This window comes from Amblyomma americanum, chromosome 4, assembly GCF_052857255.1.
Source record: "Amblyomma americanum isolate KBUSLIRL-KWMA chromosome 4, ASM5285725v1, whole genome shotgun sequence".
In the NCBI taxonomy this organism is placed as follows: domain Eukaryota; kingdom Metazoa; phylum Arthropoda; class Arachnida; order Ixodida; family Ixodidae; genus Amblyomma; species Amblyomma americanum.
Window position 1 is genome coordinate 217,099,917 of NC_135500.1, and position 20,695 is coordinate 217,120,611.

The 20,695-nt window shown below is 48.2% G+C and overlaps 1 protein-coding gene and 1 long non-coding RNA gene across 4 annotated transcripts in view; one reads left to right on the top strand and one right to left on the bottom strand.

Annotated features, from left to right (window-relative positions):
- LOC144129339 (proton-coupled zinc antiporter SLC30A2-like) overlaps window positions 1-20,695 on the top strand; it is a 73,337-nt gene that overhangs the window by 5,655 nt on the left and 46,987 nt on the right. The gene's annotated exons all lie outside the window — the stretch shown is intronic.
- Window positions 5,260-7,395, bottom strand: LOC144127594 (uncharacterized). Its single transcript, XR_013313549.1, has 3 exons — window positions 7,248-7,395; window positions 5,770-5,908; window positions 5,260-5,620 (listed from the first exon to the last, which is right to left on the bottom strand). It is a non-coding gene; the product is annotated as an uncharacterized LOC144127594 (long non-coding RNA).

A 20,695-nucleotide genomic window follows, 5' to 3' on the forward strand; every position in this document is an offset into this window, starting at 1 on the left:
CTCCTTTATACAGTTGTCTAGCCTATCCAGTATGTAGTGCGGCTGCTTTAGAGAAGTGTTTTTTTATCAATACCGGTACAAACATTGTTAATACGGCATAAAAATTTCAGCCTGTACATTTTTTTGTGGGAAAGGCAGTCCTCAAGCCAATGTTGCCGAGAATTTTCGAGCTCTTTGTACCAAAGTCATAATTTCCGCTCAAAAACATTACAGCGCGTTCGTTTGCCCTTTCGAAATTGTTTGAGAGCACCTGTAAAAGGATTCTATGCTACACTAGCATTTTCTAACACCAGCCTGACAATAGTCAATATCAAAGTGACATTTCTCAATTATAAAGTTCTCTTCAGTGTCTGTGGAGTGCTCGTAAAATTTCCTTGAAAAACAAAGTACAAAAGACGGGATGCTTTGGCAGCGATCATGCCAATCTAGGCTGTCGAGCCTTTAGCGGTGCTGTGATTAAAGCACAGAGGTACTTTCTTTAAAGCGATGTTTATTAATATAGGGCATAAAAGGTATGTAATGATGGATGACGAGGATGCTTAAATAAATGGAGAGAGGTTCGCTGATCTAATGAAGTCAAGGAGTGAACGATGATTTGGAAAAGATGTATTTGTTCGTTATCTATAGAGTTTGTATAGTGTAGTGGTTTAGCAGGTATGATGCAATACTTTTTTGTATTTTTGTTAGTAAATTGCACGTCGTAACACTTGATTATATTGGCTGTCATGACCGACTTCAAGCGCCAGTCAGTAACTTTGTAAAGGTCGATCTGCAATGCATACAAATCAAGACACGTGGCAGGGACGCACAAAACACGGACGTCAACATACAGTCTCACAATAGATATGCGGCTGACAGGTAAATCAATGATGAATATGCGGAACAGCAACGGTCTAAGCATGGAGTTCTTTGCACTCCAGATAAAACATTAACAGGCAAAGATGCCGCACTATTTACGGAGGGATCCCCCTTAACTCAAAATACGACGCACCCAGACATTCCCAAGGCGAGTTTCAGTTTTTAAGCCAAGTTAGTATTATAAGACAAGGAGAAACCGTCAGATTTAATCTTCCAGAAAAAAAAAAAAAAGTCCGTTACTGCTGGCACTTTCTGTTGGCTGTGGATCGCTGATGACGTAGCCTACTCCCCCTCAGATCGCATTCTCCAGCTCTTTTAATTGTCCTTTTGTTTCATTTTTCGAAGCCGGCCTTTTGTATATTACGACTTCTAACCTGCGGTACAAAAGTGGTGCAGGCAGAGACCACCCTTCTGTCGGCCTCAAACTGCATTATTCTTTTGTACATGTACACGCCCCTCATCTCCTTGCCCTTGTCTGCTCGAGCTGCAATCTTCGGCGGTCAAGCAAGAGCCTGATGGATATCTCCCGCGTGCAGTCATTGTTTCCATTGTGGCTAGAGGAGCGCAGTATAAGGAAACCGCGAGAACACAACATAAATCGCTAAGAAAAATGTAAGGGTTGCTTTGGGATCAGCTATACGAGTGCGTGCTAGGCTTAACGTGGATATGAAACATTAATAGCGGATCAAAGGCAAACGAACCTTGAAAGGGCCGGTAAAGGGCTCGTCATTTCAGCTAAATAACACGAACCTTGGAAGGTTGAATGGCAAAATGAATTCCAGGCCAATGAGCCGTTTTCTGTCGATGACGGGACTCTCAAATCCGTTTTTTCCGTCAGCAGGAGGGAATGTATAGCGTGCTGTTTCCTCCCTACTACTTCCGGGTGCTTACAGCATGTGAGCTTGCAACTTGATGCGCGTGCGCAGTTGACGCTAGGAAGCAAATGTAATGACCGTTCTAGAACACCCCAGTGCAGTTGGCCCTGTAATGCAGCGGCGTGCCACGTACTCCAGGGAATGTAAAAAAAAAGCGAATATTTATCCTTTATCCTAGCACCACTGCACCGATTAGTTAAAGCATATTTCCCGAACTGCATTTTCCAGCATAATTTTTAAAGCAAGTTCAAAGCACCTCTTGCATAAGGAGCAGGAGGTGCGCTGAAAAATTAATGTCGAAGTTAAAGCCAGTGGGAGAAAACCCACAAATTTTGACGAGCGTACTGAGGAATAGGCAATTGGAAGAATTATTTGGAAAGTCATTTGGAACAGACAGAGCAGAACGGTGGTTATAAAAATGAATATTCAGAAAACCAATGTAATGCTCAATAATCACGGAAGAGAGCCGCAGTTTACAATTGGTGGCGAGGTGCTGGAAGTAGCAAGGGAATACGTCTACTAAGGACAAGTAGTGACCGCTGATCCGGATCATGAGAGGGAAATAAGTAGAAGAGTAAGAATGGGGTAAAGCGCATACGGCAGGTTCTCTGAGATCATGAATGGCAGTTTACCGATATCCCCCAAGAGAAAAGTATACAACACGTGTATCTTGCCTGTACTCGCCTGCGGGGCAGAAACGAGGAGGCTAACGAAAAGGGTTCAGCTTATGTTAAGGACAACGCAGCGAGCTACGGAAAGAAATATAATGGGTGTAACGCTAAGAGACCGGAAGCGGGCAGAGTGGGTGAGGGAACAAACGTGGGTTAATGACATCCTAGTCGAAATCAAGAGGAAGAAATGGGTTTAGGCAGGGCATGTAATGCGAAGGCAAGATAACCGCTGGTCCTTAAGGGTAACGGAGTGGATTCTAAGAGCACGCAAGAGTGCAGGGTGCGTGGGAAAGTTAGGTGGATGGATGACATTAAGAAGTTTGCGGGGATAGGATGACCGTAGCTGGTGCAAAAGAAGGTTAATTGGAGGAGGAGGACGAGGAGGAGAACTTTAATGGAACGGGAGAGGCCTTTGTCCTGCAGTGGGCGTCACAGGTGGGCATTTGACCTCAAAAATCTGGACCTTACCTCAACCTCAAAAAGAATTTGCTGACCTCACTCAACCTCAACCTCATCAGTTGAGGTTGAGGACACCTTAGACGTCCTCACCTCGCTTTTACTGAGGCCACTGCCGACCTCACTCAACCTCGCCTCAACCTCCAATTGTGAGGTCGAGGTCGGCTGCTCGACCTCAACCAACCAAAAAGCGATTAAGAAGTTTTGAGTTAAAAACAATTCTGAGTATCCTGTGAGACTGGAAAGCCAAAATGAAGATGCTATTATTTAGTAACGTGTGCACAGACACTATTGATGTGTGCACGCAGAGCATATAATCTGGGATGAACCCTCAGAGAGTATATGGCCTGCGGACAGGGGTGTCCCATACGCGGTTGCCACCAATACATCGGTGAGTTGAAGTGGGCAGCCTTGTCTAGAGCGCGCCGACGGCGCTCTGCAGAGTGAGCCAGCGCCGTCTAACGTTAGGCTCTGGGTTTGAGTTATGTGTCCCGTGCGCATGCGCGGCAAAAAATAAAGCGGTGCCTGCTCGTGGGTTCGCGGCCTCATTTCCTCTCAGTGCTTGCGCTTCACGCCGTCTGGGCCGCACTGAATATTACGTAACAGCGGCCGGAAAACGAACGCGTTTCGCGCGAATCGCGATGCGCCTACGCAAGCAAGTGCAAGTGATATCGGGTGATCGCGCGCTTCAAAAGCGAGTGAGAGCGGATGATAGCGCGTTTCAAACACGCACCAGCGCGGGAGTGCGAGAATGGGGCTTAGTTGGTAGTTTGTTGTCCGTTTCCGTCTTGTCCGTAGTACATGGTTAGCGCGTTACCGCCACGCACCATGCGTTGGAGGCGTGTTGTTTGATGGCGTGTATTAGCGCTGTGTTATCAACTACAAGGGACACCGCATCTGGCATCCGTGAAGATCTAGGAACTTGAATGCAGAAACGCGCCATCGTCCGCTATCACTCGCGCTTGCTTGCCTGGCCGCCTCCTTACACTCGTGGAACACGGCGGCTTGGCGACGCCCTGGCCACCGTCACAGCGTCACAAATGCAGAAAGCGCGTCCCTAGCGGCACGAGCGAACTCGCAAGGTGGGGGCTGAACAACAAAGCGATGAGCAGGCATTCCTGTTTTTGCCGCGCATGCGCACGGGACGCTTAACTCAATCCCAGAGCCTAACGTTAGGTGGCGCTGACTTGCTCTGCAGAGCACTGTCGACGCGCTCTAGACAGGGTTGCTCACCAATGTACTTTATATGTGGCAATATTTGACAACCTGCTTCGTGTATACTTGTTCGTATTGGAAGCCTCTCGCTCATTCACGCACGAACCGACAATTGACAAACACAGCCCTTCTACACCACCTACCAGACATTAGCAGGAGGAGGAGGGAGGTATGCACGATACTCTTTCCAGCCTTGAGAATAGTTACCGAATATAAAGAAACTGGTCGTCGATGTACTTTCCAATGCGACGGTTATGCAGACGCATATCAGTATATTTCGTTTTTCTAGCTCTATCCGGCATTGCGAGAATGCCCTTCTCAGTCCTCTCTATGTGTTGCCTTCGAAAACACTGAACAAGCTGCGACGACTGTAGTACACCAACAGAGGCACGTTTTATGGTTTATGGGGGTATAACGTCCCAAAGCGACTCAGGCTATGAGAGACGCCGCGTTTCGATGAGGCGAAGCGCAAAGGCGTCTGTGTCAGAGAAACATACTTACGTAAAAAGCGGACACTCCCGTAGGGCCCTGCGGCTGAGCTACTACACTGCCGCCAGCGCCCCGGGCGGGTGGTCAGACCGCTAACTTCGTCCTCCGATATTTTAGACACGTGCTTCAGCTCTGTTTCAGTTTCGGTTTCGATAGCAATGCTTTCGATTCTGATTTACCTTTGGCTATTAAAATATTCAACTACATCGTCTACGTGAGCACAAGCTTGCTTTAATATTTCATTTCTAAGCATGTCATACATATAGACGTAATAAACGCTCGGATCGTAGACTTTTACTGGAAATACCACCAAGCTTCTCGAAGAACCTACGCAAACTGAATTAGTTCATGCAGGTTGGAATAATGTAATCAGAGCTGTTCTTTAATTTTTTTGCCGTCATTGAGCCGCCTCTTTCAGTTGCAGACGTAGAATGGAGTGGCTTCACACAGTTTATTTTTTCTTGTTTACAATTTGAACTGTAAAGGAAAAAAAAACATACTCGATCACACACATTTTATAAAATACATCATTATACAAAGAGCAACAACAAATAAGTTATGGTAAAGCCGGTAGCACCGTGTCACGAACAAAAAAATATTGCACGTACGCTCGCGGGTTTGGCATCTAAAACATCACCCGTGCGAGCAACACAACAGGAGTTGTGAACAGCTAGACACAAATAAGGGGTTAAAAAGGCACGTATATTGCACGCTCGATTCCTGCACAACAGCAGCTTTGAGCGCTAGGTTCATAGGCTGTTCAGAAATACAAGCACACCATATTCAATACATCATAGTAACACAACAGGGAGCTTGCACTCTTCGTAAAAGGCGATTATTGCGATTTTTTGGTGAAGGCGTAGACACCACGCAAAAAAATTCACTTTAAGCAGTAGGAATAACAGTAGGAATAGCCGTCTTCAGCGAAGTCATCCCGGGTCTATGAAGTCATCTGCGGTGAAATGGTCCCCGCAGATGCGGTACGTGGCGTACAGCTGGGTCGGCGACTTTTCTAACAGGTCGCCCCTCTTGGCACACTCGATCCAAGCCTTCGACCTGAAATAATTATGACGCAGTATAATCTGTGATTATTCGCTTCACTGGCTGGCTAGAAAAAAGACATGCGCACAGTAGTCGGTTCTAACAAGAGATTGGCAGCACAGTTTTATATTTTCATTAAAGTACACAGAAAAGCCGCCAATCACCTGCTGTCACGAGGAATGCGGAAGAACTTCGGCTCCGGCTTCCTTTGTCTTCGCCCATTGTTCCCACACTATGAAACGCAGCAGTACCTCCCGTAATTTAATCCGCTCCGTGGCATATTGGTGTGGGCTTGTGTACAGACTGTAAAGATTGTTGCAGTCATCAAATGGCAAAGGGAAATATATCACAGCAAAAAAAGATAGGAAATAAAAATAAACTCGCTGATGACAGTTGTTTATGTTTGCAGACAAGCGTGTTAACATATCGTTCATGAAACATTCTGCCTAACTAGCGTCAATCCCTTGCGGAAGCGAGCTGACATAAACTGATTTTTTGTCTGTAAAGCAGTGACTGTTGTCAATGGTTGTCTCTATGGTTTTCTTCCAGACCGTACCTATATGCGGTACGGACGAGCGATAAACTTTCACTTGACAGTGATCGCACACTGTCGTAATGATTGCGTAGATAGCAGCATCCGCTACGATTTTCTTATACCCCTTCTCGTGGGCACTTTCGATTGTGATCGAGCTCTCGACCGGGATCCGACTTTCAATCGTGATGGAAAATGATCGCTGATATAGTGGTTTAAATATCGGGAATAAGAACAGCCCTAGCGCAACAGATGCCACTAAGTAGGTCCTAAACACCCAACAAAGTTTGCCATGTTGGCAGAAAAAATTCCTCGTATATAACTTATTCCAGAAAACATATTTCAATTTGGTATTATCGCTAAAAAACGTACCTATCAATGCCCATCACCTGAAATTCTCCGAAACACATCATTTCGGCGGTATTGACGCAGACATGAGAAATTATGCCTGAATAAAACGTATTAGCATTTGTTGTACTGCAGTCTAAAAGAACCTTTGTTTTTTATATTTTAGGCTTCTCTCTTTTGCTGTTCGTTTCCTAGCACTTTGACACCTAAAAAAGCACATAGTAAGTTTCGAACGCAATCGGGCAGCTCGGTTCCGATGCTCTGATAGCAGTCAGCTACTCCTGATCGCGGCTGAAACACAATCAGGCAGCTTGATTCTGATGCTCTGATGGCAGTCAACTATTTCTAAACGCGGCTCAAACGCCTCGGGGGATATCGAGGCCCGATTAGGATGTGACCGATCACGATCAAAACTGCCCGCTTCCCGTGTGACAAAGCTGTTTTCACGTGGTCGATATCAAATGTGCATTACACTGTTCGACCCACGCCCTGTAAGAGGTTTGTGTTACGATACGGGTGAGCCATCAAAAAATTCTGTTTTAAACCGAACGTATCGCGAGTGACTTTTGGAAAATTACGCTTTCGAAGTAATTCACATGCTCCTCTGGAAAAGACAGTGCAAGAACAAACGGATGGCTCACGGCTCATATTATATGCCACACGTGCAAAATACGTTCACGCAGCATAACAAACGACTTGCTACAATGTTCTTAGCTCAAGAAACATCAAAATTAATCCTGCAGGCAAAAGGAAACAACTTACCGGGAAAACGAGGCAACGGGTTGAAAAGCGCTGTGAGGTGCGCGTAACCGGCGGCACATGACCGGCGCAGCACCAACTTCTATATGGAAATGGAACGCTTGGATGTGATCCGGTGGACGCGTGATGAGCTGTCGGCCTTTGAAGTAGAGTGGAAACAAACACAGGCCGCCTGGCGGATGGTCAGACGCTTTTTTAAAAGCTCGGCCGCGGAACGGCTTGAGTGTCCGCTCTTTACGTATGTTTCTGTATGCTTGTGTGCTGTACGATGTCAGTGCACGTTAAAGATCCCCAGCTGGTCGAAATTATTCCGGAGCCCTCAACTAGGGCACCTCTTTCCTCCTTTCTTCTTTCACTCCCCCCTTTATCTCTTCCCTTATGGCGCGATTCAGGTGACCGCGTAGGTATGACAGATACTGCGTGATTTCTTTTACCCCCCAAAATTGGAGGACGCTTAGGCTTCGCCATTAAGTTTTGCAGCACTGTCAGGGAGTTCACGGAACGCCATCGCCGTTCGGTGCGACGCCTTGCCCGTTTAAAAAAGCGTGGCCCGCATGGAGCGTTTTTTTCCCGCGAAATCGCGTCGCGCACCCGACGCCCGCGCCGGCGTCGACGAATTCACTCCCGCATGGTCAGGAGCTGAGCGGCGTTTTCATGGTGCCCAGTTGTGCGATGCCCGCGCTCCCATCCATACTGAAAGCAGACGGCTGCGCAGGAAGCGAAGCCGCTGGCTCTCGCGCGCGAAATGCTCGCGAGCGCGCATCCTCCATGCGAGCGGGTGACTGCGGCCGGGTGACTGCAGCCGGGTGCACCGGCGCGCCTCCGTCCAGAATCACGTGACGCCCGCTCCGGCTCTCATTGGCCCTCTGTCGCTGCCCTCTCCCGGCGTCCGCGATTTTATCTGTTCCGCCAGAACCCGACGATTATTCAAAAACGTCCTCTCCGGCGGCAAAAAAGCGCTCCGCTGCCGTCGACGCGGACGAATCGCCCGGAAAACGCTCCATGCGTGCCACGCTTTAGACAAATCGCTCTGCTACGTACGGTGAAACGGACGCGCGGAGCGGCAAACCACTTAAAAGCGCTGCCAGGCGTCTTGCAGAAACTCGCGGGACTCAACTTGCAGTCGTAGTTCGTGGGCACATCGTTCTCGACAAACCTGATGCCACGAACGCCAGCATAGCTTCCGCGCCGAACGAACGAGCAGCAAGACGCAAGCTTCGTGGTGAACGCGCTTTGGATGTGCGTTGCGTTGTTCACCGCTCACCGCGTGATTCCTGCGTGCCCGCACGGCCCCACTGCGCCCGAACGAGACGAGCGGGAGGCGCTGCCGTCGCGCGAGTTGCGATTCTTTTTGGGGGTGAAAAAGCGGACACAGCGCATGCATTTATCTCTCTTCTGAGGGGATGGTCGCTGCGCTGTAGGGGCAGGGGAGGAATGGGAGGGAAAGGAGGGGAGTGCTCGCCGCGTGCCGCGTCGTGGGGGAGAGGAGGTTAGAGTGAGCGAAGAAGCCACGCTATCTGTTGGGGCAGTGGTGTACATTGCGAGGAGGAGGAGGAGTGCGAGGAGGAAGATTTTTCGCTCACGGCAAACGCCGCCGACACCGGCTTTTCTGCTACACGAGCCCCTTAACGCTATCGCGTTAAAACCATTTTTTCCACATGTCTACCCGCCGCGGCGGCTCAGTGGTTAGGGCGCTCGGCTACTGATCTGGAGTTCCCGGGTTCGAACCCGACTGCGGCGGCTGCGTTTTTATGGAGGCAAAACGCTAAGGCGTCCGTGTGCTGTGGGATGTCAGTGCGCATTAAGATTCCCAGGTGGTCGAAATTATTCCAGAGCCCTCCACCGCGGCACCTCTTTCAACGCGACAACGTTAAGGAGCCCCTGTCGCAGAAAAGCCGGTGTCGTCGGCGTCTTTTGCCGTGAGCGAAAAATGGCGCATCTAAGTGGACACCTGAACCGCGCCGTAAGGGAAGGGATTTTAACGCGAAACCGTTAAGGATTGATTGATTGATAGAGTGATTGATTGATCGATGGATGGATTGGTTGATGATTGATCGATGGATCGATTGATTGATTGATTGATTAATTAATTGACCGATCGATAGATTTTTCTTTCCCTTGCGGCGCGATCCGGGTGTCCAGCGAGAAATGTGAGACAGGCGTCATTTCGTTTCTTTAAAAGCAATTGTTCATTTCATTTTCTTTCCCTTATGGCCCGGTTCGGGTGTCCGACGAAATATGTGACAGGCGTGCTTTTCTTAAATTGCCAACGGGCCACGCGTTGCTCCGAACGGGCGATGGCATTCCGTGTATCCCTCGGCAACGCTGCGACACGACACGCTGTCGCGTCTCACTCTTAAAGACGAAGCTTAAGGGTCCCCGTTTTTTTCTTTTCACTCCCTCCTTTATCCTTTCCCTTACGGCGCGTTTCAGGCGTCCAACGATATATGAGACAGATCCTGCGCCATTTCCTTTCCCCCAAAACCAATTATTATTATTATTATTATTATTATTATTATTATTATTATTATTATCATCGCATGATGTCTTGGGTAGACAGGCCTGGAGGCCAAACGGAAAAGGCGCCCGTGTGCTAGCTGTGCGATGTCAGTGCACGTTAAATATCCTCAGGGGGTCGAAATTGCTCCGGAGCCCTCCACTACAGCACCTCTTTCTTCCTTCTTTCACTCCTTCCTTTATCCCTTCCCTTACGTCGCGTTGCGGGTGTCCGCCGAGATAAGTGAGACAGTTACTGACTCATTTGCTTTCCTAAAAACAAAACCTCCAAAAACCAAAACCTTAGTAGAAACAAGCTTTCGACCAGAGCAACCAGGACGTACAACTGCGACATTTATATCCTTTATGTTATGCCTTATCCTTTATGCCTTAATGCAGTGAGCTTTGTAGATTGACTAAAAACTTGGTGAAATCACCTTTTGCGAGTCTTGTTTTCCTTTGAGGCCGAATGTCCCCAAAGCTGTTCATGCAGTAATGGCAGGAGCCTTGCGATGAAACCAGTATGCCTGGGAGGGCCCTGTGCAGAAACGTGAACGTTTTTGACATATGGGCCTCGGCTTCAGCAGCGGTGCAATCGAGGCCTCTACGAGGAAGCGTGCATGCGGCCACGCTTGGTACATTCGGAGCTCGGACAGACGGCATTTGTCGTTGCTTAAGTGTGTATGAAGTAAATTAGTTCCGGTTCAACTACTGCTGAAACTGGTTGCGGAGCGAAAGCTGTGGTGTATCGGGCAACCATATAGTTGGGCATCATTGGACACCTAAGCAAGAAAAATAGTCCGTTCTTCGTCCTCTTGGTTAAACGCAGCCTCGTATGTGGGTATGGGGGAAAGGAAATTGGGCCATTGGAGCATGTCAGTGGCGTACGCGTGACCCACGCATTCGAGAAGTCAGGAAACGTCACTGCTGTCTGCTGATTGAATTGGTCTTATGTGGGAGACAAGATACCGCTAGAAGTGTCGTCGGCGTCTTTGGCCGTGAGCGATAATTAATGGCGCATCTCGGTGGACACCTGAACCGCGCCGTTAGGGAAGGGATTTAAACGCGACAGCGTTAAGGATTTATTTATCGATTGATTGATGGGTTGATCGGATTGATAGATTGAATGATTAATTGATTGATCGATCGATTTTTTCCTTCCCTTACGGCGCGATCCGGGTGTACAGCGAGAAGTGTGACAGGCGTCATTTCCTTTCCTTGAAATCAATTGTTCATTTCATTTTCCTTCCCTTACGGCCCGGTTCGGGTGTACGCCGAGCTATGTGAGACAGACGTCCTTTCCTTAAATTGTCCAATGAGCCACGCGTCGCGCCGAACGGGCGATGGCGTTCCGTGCACTCGGCAACGCTGGGACACGCTGTCGCGTCTCATTCGTAAAGACGAAGCTTAAGCGTCCCCCAATTTTTATTTTTCACTCCCTGCTTTATGCCCCGCCGCGGTGGCTGTGGTTAGGGCGCTCGACTACTGATCCGGAGTTCCCGGGTTCGAACCCGACCGCGGCGGCTGCGTTTTTATGGAGGAAAAACGCTAAGGCGCCCGTGTGCTGTGCGATGTCAGTGCACGTTAAAGATCCCCAGGTGGTCGAAATTATTGCGGAGCCCTCCACTACGGACCTATTTGTTCCCCTCTTCTTTCACTCCCTCCTTTATCCCTTCTCTTACGGCGCGGTTCAGGTGTCCAACGATATATGAGACAGATACTGCGCCATTTCCTTTCCACCAAAAACCAATTATTATTACCCCCTGATTTATCCCTTCCCTTAAGTAGGAGACCACCCTGGAGGATTTTTTCTTTCCTTTCTTTTCTAATAAAAGTTTTTTCCATCCATCCCTTCGCGTACGGCACGGTTCAGGTGTCCAACGATATATGAGACAGCTGATACTGCGCCATTTCATTTCCCCCAAAACCAATTATTATTATTATTATTATTATTATTATTATTATTATTATTATTATTATTATTATTATCACATGATGTCTTGGGTAGATAGGCCTGGGGGCCAAACGCAAAAGGCGCCCGTGTTCTGTGCGATGTCAGTGCACGTTAAATATCCCCAGGGGGTCGAAATTGCTCCGGAGCCCTCCACTACGGCACCTCTTTCTTCCTTTCTTCTTTCACTCCTTTCTTTATCTCTTCCCTTCTCTTACGGGATCCGGAGTTCCCGGGTTCGAACCCGACCGCGGCGGCTGCGTTTTTATGGAGGATAAACGCTAAGGCGCCCGTGTGCTGTGCGATGTCAGTGCACGTTAAAGATCCCCAGGTGGTCGACATTATTCCGGAGCCCTCCACTACGGCACCTCTCTCTTCCTTTCTTCTTTCACTTCCTCCTTTACCCTTCCCTTACGGCGCGGTTCAGGTGTCCAACGATATATGAGAGAGATACTGCGCCATTTCCTTTCCCCCCAAAACCAATTATTATTACTTCTCTTACGGCGCGTTACGGGTGTCCACCGAGATAAGTGAGACAGCTACTGACTCATTTCCTTTCCTAAAAACAAAACCGAAAACCAAAACCTTAGTAGGAACAAGCTTTCGACCAGTGCAACCAGGACGTACAGCTGTGACATTTATATCCTCTATATTTTATGCCTTAATATAGCGAGCTTTGTAGATTGACTAAAAACTTGGTGAAATCACCTTTTGTGAGTCTTTTTTTCCTTTGAGGTCGAATGTCCCCAAAGCTGTTCATGCAGTAATGGCAGGAGGCTTGCGATGAAACCAGTATGCCTGGGAGGGCCCTGTGCGGAAACGTGAACGTTTTTGAGATATGGGCCTCGGCTTCAGCAGCGGTGCATTCGAGGCATCTACGAGGAAGCGTGCATGAGGCCACGCTTGGTACATTTGGAGCTCGGGCAGACGGCATTTGGCGTTGTCTAAGTGTGTATGAAGTAAATTAGTTGCGGTGCATTCGAGGCATCTACGAGGAAGCGTGCATGAGGCCACGCTTGGTACGTTTGGAGCTCGGACAGACGGCATTTGACGTTGTCTAAGTGTGTATGAAGTAAATTAGTTGCGGTTCAACTACTGCTCAACCTGGTTACGGAGCGAAAGCTGTGGTGTATCGGGCAACCATATATTTAGGCAGCATTGGATACCTGAGCAAGAAAATAGTCTGTTCTTCGCTTTGTTGATTAAACGCAGCTTCGTATGTGGGTGTGGAGGAAGGGTAATTGGGCATTTGGCGCATGTCAGCGGCGCACGCATGACCCACACATTCTAGAAGGCAGGCAACGTCACTGCTGTCTGCTGATTGAAATGGTCTTATGTGGGAGACAAGGTAACGCTAGAAGATGCATGTTTTTACGGGTAGAATCGGTGAACGAGGCATACGCACCGGATGGGACGGTTAGTTGTGAGTCCTGCGAGCATGCTGTCCGTACAGAAAGCAACGTTCGAAAGAAGCCCTGCAAACATGGCAAAAAAAAAAGCAGTTTGGATCTTAACAGCGGTAGCAGCGATACTGAGACAGGACCCGCGGAGCTGCGGTGCCAAATGCAGTCAGGGGTTGCGATTTGCTGCGAACAGACGCCAGCTGGTTCCATTGTGTTGTTGTTCTTGCCGCAGCGTTCACTGAGTTTATAAAGGAGCCACACGTACCCCCTTTCCTCCCCCTCCCCCTTTCTTTTCGTACCCTAAGGGGGCAGTCCCATCAGGGTCCATTGTGAATCTGACTCGTGGGTCTGACGCGAACGTTCGACAGCGTAGCGCGATTTAGGGCTGCACGGGTCGCCGTCGGCGCTGCCGGTAGTACAGCCCAGTGCCGCCGAGGCTCGTCTGGATGATTCCTTCGGCCGTGTTGGTGGTGAGTTGCATTCGGCTACTGCGTAGTTTATTCAATACCTCGCTTCGGGGCCTCCTTAATTGCGCCCTGGGCTGCAACGAAATCTGCATCTGCGTTCCCAACTTATACCCTTCGCCTGTACGGCCAGAGTGCCTCTATAATTTTCGTCCTAGGAACTACGAAGGACGAAGCAGAGCTGCTGCGTAGTTTTGTCCGTGTGTTCAATTCTGCGCTCTTATTGTCGCATTTAGGGAGTTTTTTTTTTCGCGCCACTTGCAGGAGCCGGCAACCGTCGAGCAGAGTGCGTCCTTGGTGACATCTGTTCTGCTTTAGTTGCGTCCTTCTTGTTTTGAAGAAGAGCCAACTTCCCTGTTGAGCGCCCCGCGTGCTTCCCCCACTTCCGTTCGCTGAGCGCTGTCGGTTTAGGTTACAGAATCGGTTTCTGGCTGTGGATGCCCGGCCGTGTTCTTGCGCCGTTTCCCCGGTATTGCCGTGCAGGGGCTCTCTGGACCGCGGTATGCGTTTGGTTACTCGGAGACCCTCGTCGCATGGTTCGCGCACAACACATATACACAAACGCGCGCGCATTCCGCCCCTACTCATACAAGGGTGCGAGCTGGCGCCACAGGGTGTTTTGTGTATTTTAGTTTTAAAAGTGTGTGTGTTTGCTGTCGGCATGTCTTGAAAGGATGGGTTCTGATCGGTTCCGGTAACGGCTTTTTATGCGAAGCATAATAGGGACACTACTTAGCTCAACCATAGCCCAGCCTGGCGCGGCCGCGACCACCAAGGCTAACTCCCGTTCCTCCCGCTAGGGGCGCTGCAGCCGAGCACGTGGTCTGACGTCACGCCGGCTGAGGAGAGACGGGGCTCAACTCGCGCGGTCGCCGCGCGGCCGCGACCACCAAGGCTAACTCCCGCTCCTCCCGCTAGGGGCGCTGCAGCCGAGCACGTGGTCTGATGTCACGCCAGCTGTGGAGAAACGGGGCTCAACTCGCGCGGTCACCGCGCTGCAATACTTAGATATTACCAAGTATATCCAAGCATTACCAGGCATAAACCAAGTGTATCCAAGCATTACCAAGTATAACCAAGTGTCACCAGGCTATACCCTTTCACAAATCTATTATGCTTCGCATCCTAGGCTTACCCTTAGCTAAGCCAGGCCATTTTTTGATTGGTCGAAAGGGTCGCCAGAATGCTGGGGAAGGGTAATAAACACTTACTACTACTACATTTAAGAGCCGCACACAACCTGGACACATTTCCTATTGTGTAAATAGTTTGTGTATATTGCCTCTTCACCTATCCCCTCTTCCTGTCCCCTCACCTCTTTCATTTCATTTCTCCATTCTGCCTGCTATCCTTTATTTCCGCTGCCCCAGCTGAGGTGCTTCAGTATCGATGGCAGATGCCGGGGCTATCAAAAATTTTTTCCTTATTTTTTATCATTATTTTAACATAAGCAATTACTACTACTACTACTACTACTACTACTACTACTACTACTACTACTACTACTACTATTACAGCTACTATTTAAGAGCGGGTTCTTCAAAGCCAAGGGGACTCGAGAGAGGAACGGCTGCCTTCCAGCTGTTGCTCGGGACCTCCGCTCCGAAGATGTTGCGCGTGACTGTTTTTCAATGTGACCTCATATATTTCGTCTCAGTTTGTAAGTGTAACTAATGGTTCGGATCTATATTTAATAAATCAAGTTGATCAATGCGTCTCATCGACACCTGCTGGTCCCCTTCCTCGATGCGGCGGAGCTCTCGTCCCGGTACGAAAGCACGCTTCGTGGCATTATTATGGAGCGCCTACTGTACCAAACCAGCGCCTATGTGAAATTTGCACGGATACTTGCTTTACGGCAGTATGCGACGGCTTCTACGAGAGCAGAGTTCTGCGCTCACCAGCCAACACAGGCCTGTAAGCTGACTGAGCTAGCATAGCAACATTTTCCTGACATCAGCTATGCTGTATGCTTCTGTCAAGCAAAAAGAATCCACTGCTTTCATGTGCTTGTGTCGTGACAAACATGATCCGGCGGTATACGTGGAAACGCACCCGTGCGCCCGCTTCTTGCCCCTTATCCACTGCAATTAACGCTGCACAGCTGCATTGTGTGAAGATGTGGCAGCGCGCAGCATCAAAAACATGCTGCAGTGACGTTGAATTCACGCACGTGGTTTGGGGTGCCGCCCTGCCTGGCAGCTGCCGCATAACGAAATGAAGGTTGCATAAGTTCCGCAAAAAGTATGCACTTGGTAAAAAGAAAAAAAAAACGTGACTTCGTGGGCTATTTATCTTGGCATATTCATACGTGTCGTCGTCTTGTCGCCATATTTCGTCGGTTTCCAGCGATCCAGCCAGGAGCTTTAATCCGCGGCTTTCGTGATTTCGCTTTTAGTGGCCCCTCTGTTCTTTGAAGGCCAGCCAAACACATGCAATTGGAACTCGAAAGGAGCTAGCAGATAAAAAAAAAAAGGAAAATATAGTCTAGCTTTGTGTGCTATTTCCTACCGTGTGTCGTGAATATGTGCCTCGCGTTGTCCCTGGGATGCAACAGACAGCTGCTTCAGATGATACCTTTATTCCGTGGTCGCTCTTAGTGTGGCTGCCCTCTCGCATCAAGTTGCACCTGTTCCGATTCGCACTATCCTTGTTCCGGTTCAGTGTGGCGGCGCAGCAGAGGCCACACCGTATTATTCCTCGGAGGCGTTTGAAAAGCCGTAGGCGCCCTGAAATTCTCGTCACAATGTATCAACGTAGTACACAGTTCACATCAAATCAAATCAGTTTATTTGTCACCTAGATGTTTCCAGATGGAGAGTAGCTGCTAGAAAAAGCTGCCTTTGGACAGCTTGACTGGCCCGCAGCATCAGTCGCAACATACCGAATATATGTTGTAAAGAAAGGGGGAATCACCTGAAACTAACAAAAAATATGCACAAAAAGATTACAGCGCAAAAGCTCATAAGTTGACGTATAAAACTGGGAGAAATTAATGTTCTAGCTTATAAGAAATTGTTCGAATATAGCACGATGGTATCCACAAAATAACGACGATAACTAGAGCACCGCCATATAGGACACGTAGCGCCACCTACGATCTGGTCGGATCAAGGCCGCAATGATTGCTTGTGTGGCCGGTCGCTGCCGCATTCTGTCTGATCAAGAACAGCCGTTTGCCATTCTGTGTAATCGCTATCTTTTGAGCGTTGACTGCATCTGTGGCGGTTTGAAAATCATTGATCTCACTTGGTCCTCGCAGCTATTGACAATCCACATTAGGCACTGCTGTGCATGGCTGGCAAGGAGTAATCGCTCGCAGTATGGGTGCACAGCGCACAAGATGCGCTAGGAGCTCAGTTCACGAAGCAGTGTGAGCCCAAACGTTTCCGAAAATTTACGCATTTAGCACTCGATGAAAGGAACAGAGAGTACCCTCAGTGTCTGTGCAAGTTGCGTGCGCTGTATGAGCTATCATTGATTTCGTATCGAGCGTAAACTAAAATGATTCACTCCGGACGCGTTGCAGCCCATTTTGAGCGTGACAGTACTCGATGCACGCTAAGCTTGCTTCGAATAATCAACTTGTGCTCTGTGAAAAAATGAGATACGGCTGGAGAGACAGATGTTGACGACGTTGAAATAGCAGAAACTTCGTCATGCTATGCCGATGTGGCCATCTTGACAGCTTTGTACACGGCGTGCACGATAAAGTCAACGTAACGGACTTCATTCAAAGAACATGATTGGGCATTCTCGATAATATTCGTGAGTAATATCTCAGGCCAGAGTTTAGTCAGCACTCAGCTGAGTTGCACTGAGTCAAACGTGAACTGCATTTTCGCTACGTAAACCTTCATACAGCTTGCGTGCCCGGTGCAGGTTCAAACAGCGCACACAGACGAGGACGTACAGTGAGGAAGACGATCGCAGCGCTGACCTTCAACTGAGCTTCATTGAAAAAAAAAAAAGAGGGAACATTACGAAGCTTCTGCGACATGTTATATGCTGGGAGCTTGCACGCATTTGGGGCAATTTTCAGATTGCGCTTAAGGAAGCCCAGTCACGACAAATGACACGGTAGAGCAGGAATGTGGCACAAACGATTAGGTTGTACCTCAGGTAACCCATGGCAACCAACGAAGCCTGCTTCAACATTTTGTGCGCAAATCTGTGAGGAGCTCTTCACACCATCTAACGGCGTTGCACTGCCCATGCGAAAAGACAAACCGCAACTGACAGTCATTTAGAGACTTATTTTAGGTCGACAACACGTATAAAGCGAGAGCTGCTGGTGACGCACCGAAAAAAGAAACTGGTCAACGATCATACCTGTCAGGGGTGGGCGAATCGAATCGAATAGTGTGAGAACTGAATCAAATACGAATGGAATATTTTGAATATTCACTACCTGAGCGAGTATTCAACCAGAAATCGTGCGAAACAGAGCATCGCTAGCGGCGGCTCTGCGTTTGGGCGCTATTACTTTTTCAGTTATAGTTATAGCTGTTAATACTTAACACTGATTGCCATTAAGGGGTCGCAACTCGAAGTCAGTATATTAACTCTATCATCGTCAAGCTATACGCATAAGAAAAGTACCCCTTGCTGTTGATGACGGAAAAGACTATATAAACTACGCATAGGAAAAGTACCTCTTGCTGTTGATGACGGAAAAGACTATATAAACTACGCATAAGAAAAGTACCTCTTGCTGTTGATGACGGAAAAGACTATATAAACTACGCATAAGAAGAGTACCCCCTGCTGTTGATGACGGAAAAGACTATATAAACTACGCATAAGAAAAGTACCGCTTCTTGTTGATGACGGAAGAGACTATATAAACTACGCATAAGAAAAGTACCCCCTGCTGTTGATGACGGAAAAGACTATATAAACTACGCATAAGAAAAGTACCCCCTGCTGTTGATGACGGAAAAGACTATATAAACTACGCATAAGAAAAGTACCTCTTGCTGTTTATGACGGAAAAGACTATATAAACTACGCATAAGAAAAGTACCTCTTGCTGTTGATGACGGAAGAGATTATATAAACTACGCATAATAAAAGTACCTCATGCTGTTTATGACGGAAGAGATTACATAAACTAGCGCTATACGTTGCGCTGGCGGGTCATGCGCACGACACTGGCCACCAGATTGACTGGGGCAATGCCTCCATCTTATCTAAGGAAAGAAACCTGACGACGCGCCTTCTGCTGGAATCGCTATTCATCCAAACATCACAAGCAACATTAAACAAGAACGCTGGCCCCATGCCAGGCATCTACGCCCGATCTTTACGTCACATTCTCCGGATATAAATTCACCACCGCTCTTGTCCTGCTCACTGTGAACAAGAAACCCGTACGGGTTTCGAAACGTCTTTCTTTTTTCGACTATGGTCAGTGACTGCTACTTCACTTCATTGCAGTACATGAGACGAGCGAGAGCTACATGTAGCCAGGGCTTTGTCCTCGTTGCAGGATGAAGAGAGGCGCGCTAACAGCGTGGAGATTCCGAGCAGACTGATTTTATTCTTTACAAAAGAGAAGTGAATTCAAAATGGCAGCGCAGAGGCAACGAGAGAAAGAGAGATAGAGCTGAGCGACTAGCCGTTTTGATGATGCCGCGCCTCGCAGGTGTGAGGCATATCAAGTCATCGACGAGCGGCGCGGATGCGCGAGGCATCTCGACCCACGGCGGCGCCTCCTCTCCCGTCCCCTTCACACATATGAGCCATGGCCCCGGTTATCAAGGCCAGATTTACTGAAGCTGCCCTGCCAGCATAATCAATGCTGAAGCGTATTCTAGAAGAGGTCGGTGACCTTTCCGTCGCAAGAGGCTACTGCAGCTATCGGTGCGGATCGCATGCGGACACTGAAGCGCTGGTTCGACCGCTGCATCTGTTCCCGACCCGTTGCGACTCGACGGGTGGGAATCGAGCGGCTCTCGCCAAGTCGGCCAAGCCGCGTTTTGCCAATAAAGTACCACAAGAAAAACGCCCATCACTTCTTGCTGAACACCTCAACCACGGCGTGAGGGAAAGGGGGAGTGTAAGGAAGAAGACAGAAAAAGACGGGCCGCAGTGGGGAGTCCCGGAATAATTTAGACCACCTGTTGATCTTTAACGTACACTGGCGTCGCATAGTACACCGGCACCTAGTATTTCGCCTCCATCGAAACGCGGCCAACGCGGCCGGGATCGAACCCATGACCTTGGGTTCAGCAGCCGAGAGATGCTCAGTATGTATGTATGCAGTCAGATGAACATATCCATAATGTAATATCAAAATTATTAAGATATGTCAGGCTCATTTATCGCCACAGGAACATATTGCCGCAAACAATAAAATTAGTTTTGTATTGGGTCTTATTCTGTTCTCACTTAGGTTACTGTACCCTGATATGGGCCACCACAACAGACACAAGCATACAAAGATTATCAGTGCTTGAAAAAAGGATGCTTAGAATAATCTATGGTCTACCTGATGAACATACAACCAAGTATTTATCTAGCACATTCGGTATTGTAAACGTGCAGAATCTCTACAATTGCAGGTTAATTAAATATTGCAGAACTAAACCACAACTGCATTTAAACGCAATTCCTCAGTTAGCCTCAGTCCAGGGATTCCAGGTACCATAGCCACAACATCACAAGCCACACTGGAGTCTAATGTGGCTTGTGATGTTGTGGCTATGGTATCTGGAATCACTGGAGTGAGGCTAACTGAAAAATTGTGTTTAAATGCAGCTGCGAACAAATTATGGCCTGTTAATATTTGCTTAACTTCTATTACTGTTAAACAGGCTCATTGGTTTAAATGTAGATGTTATTTGGGCTCAAATTTTGAGAGCTCGAAGTTTATCACTGAAAATGTTATTTGATTGCGGCTACCCTTGAACATGAGAACCACCATGACAACCACTTGTAATATGAAGGCCTGTATTGTGTATTTCCTTCGTTGCATTTTGGTTTTTTAGTTTTCATTACTTGTGTAGCTGATATATAGAGAGTGTTGAATTGTGCTTCTTGCTCATGCCGTTGCCTCAGAGATGGTGAGAACTCAAACTACCTCGCTTTTTTTTCTCACTACCTACGTCCTTTCTCTATTCTGTTGCAGGATTA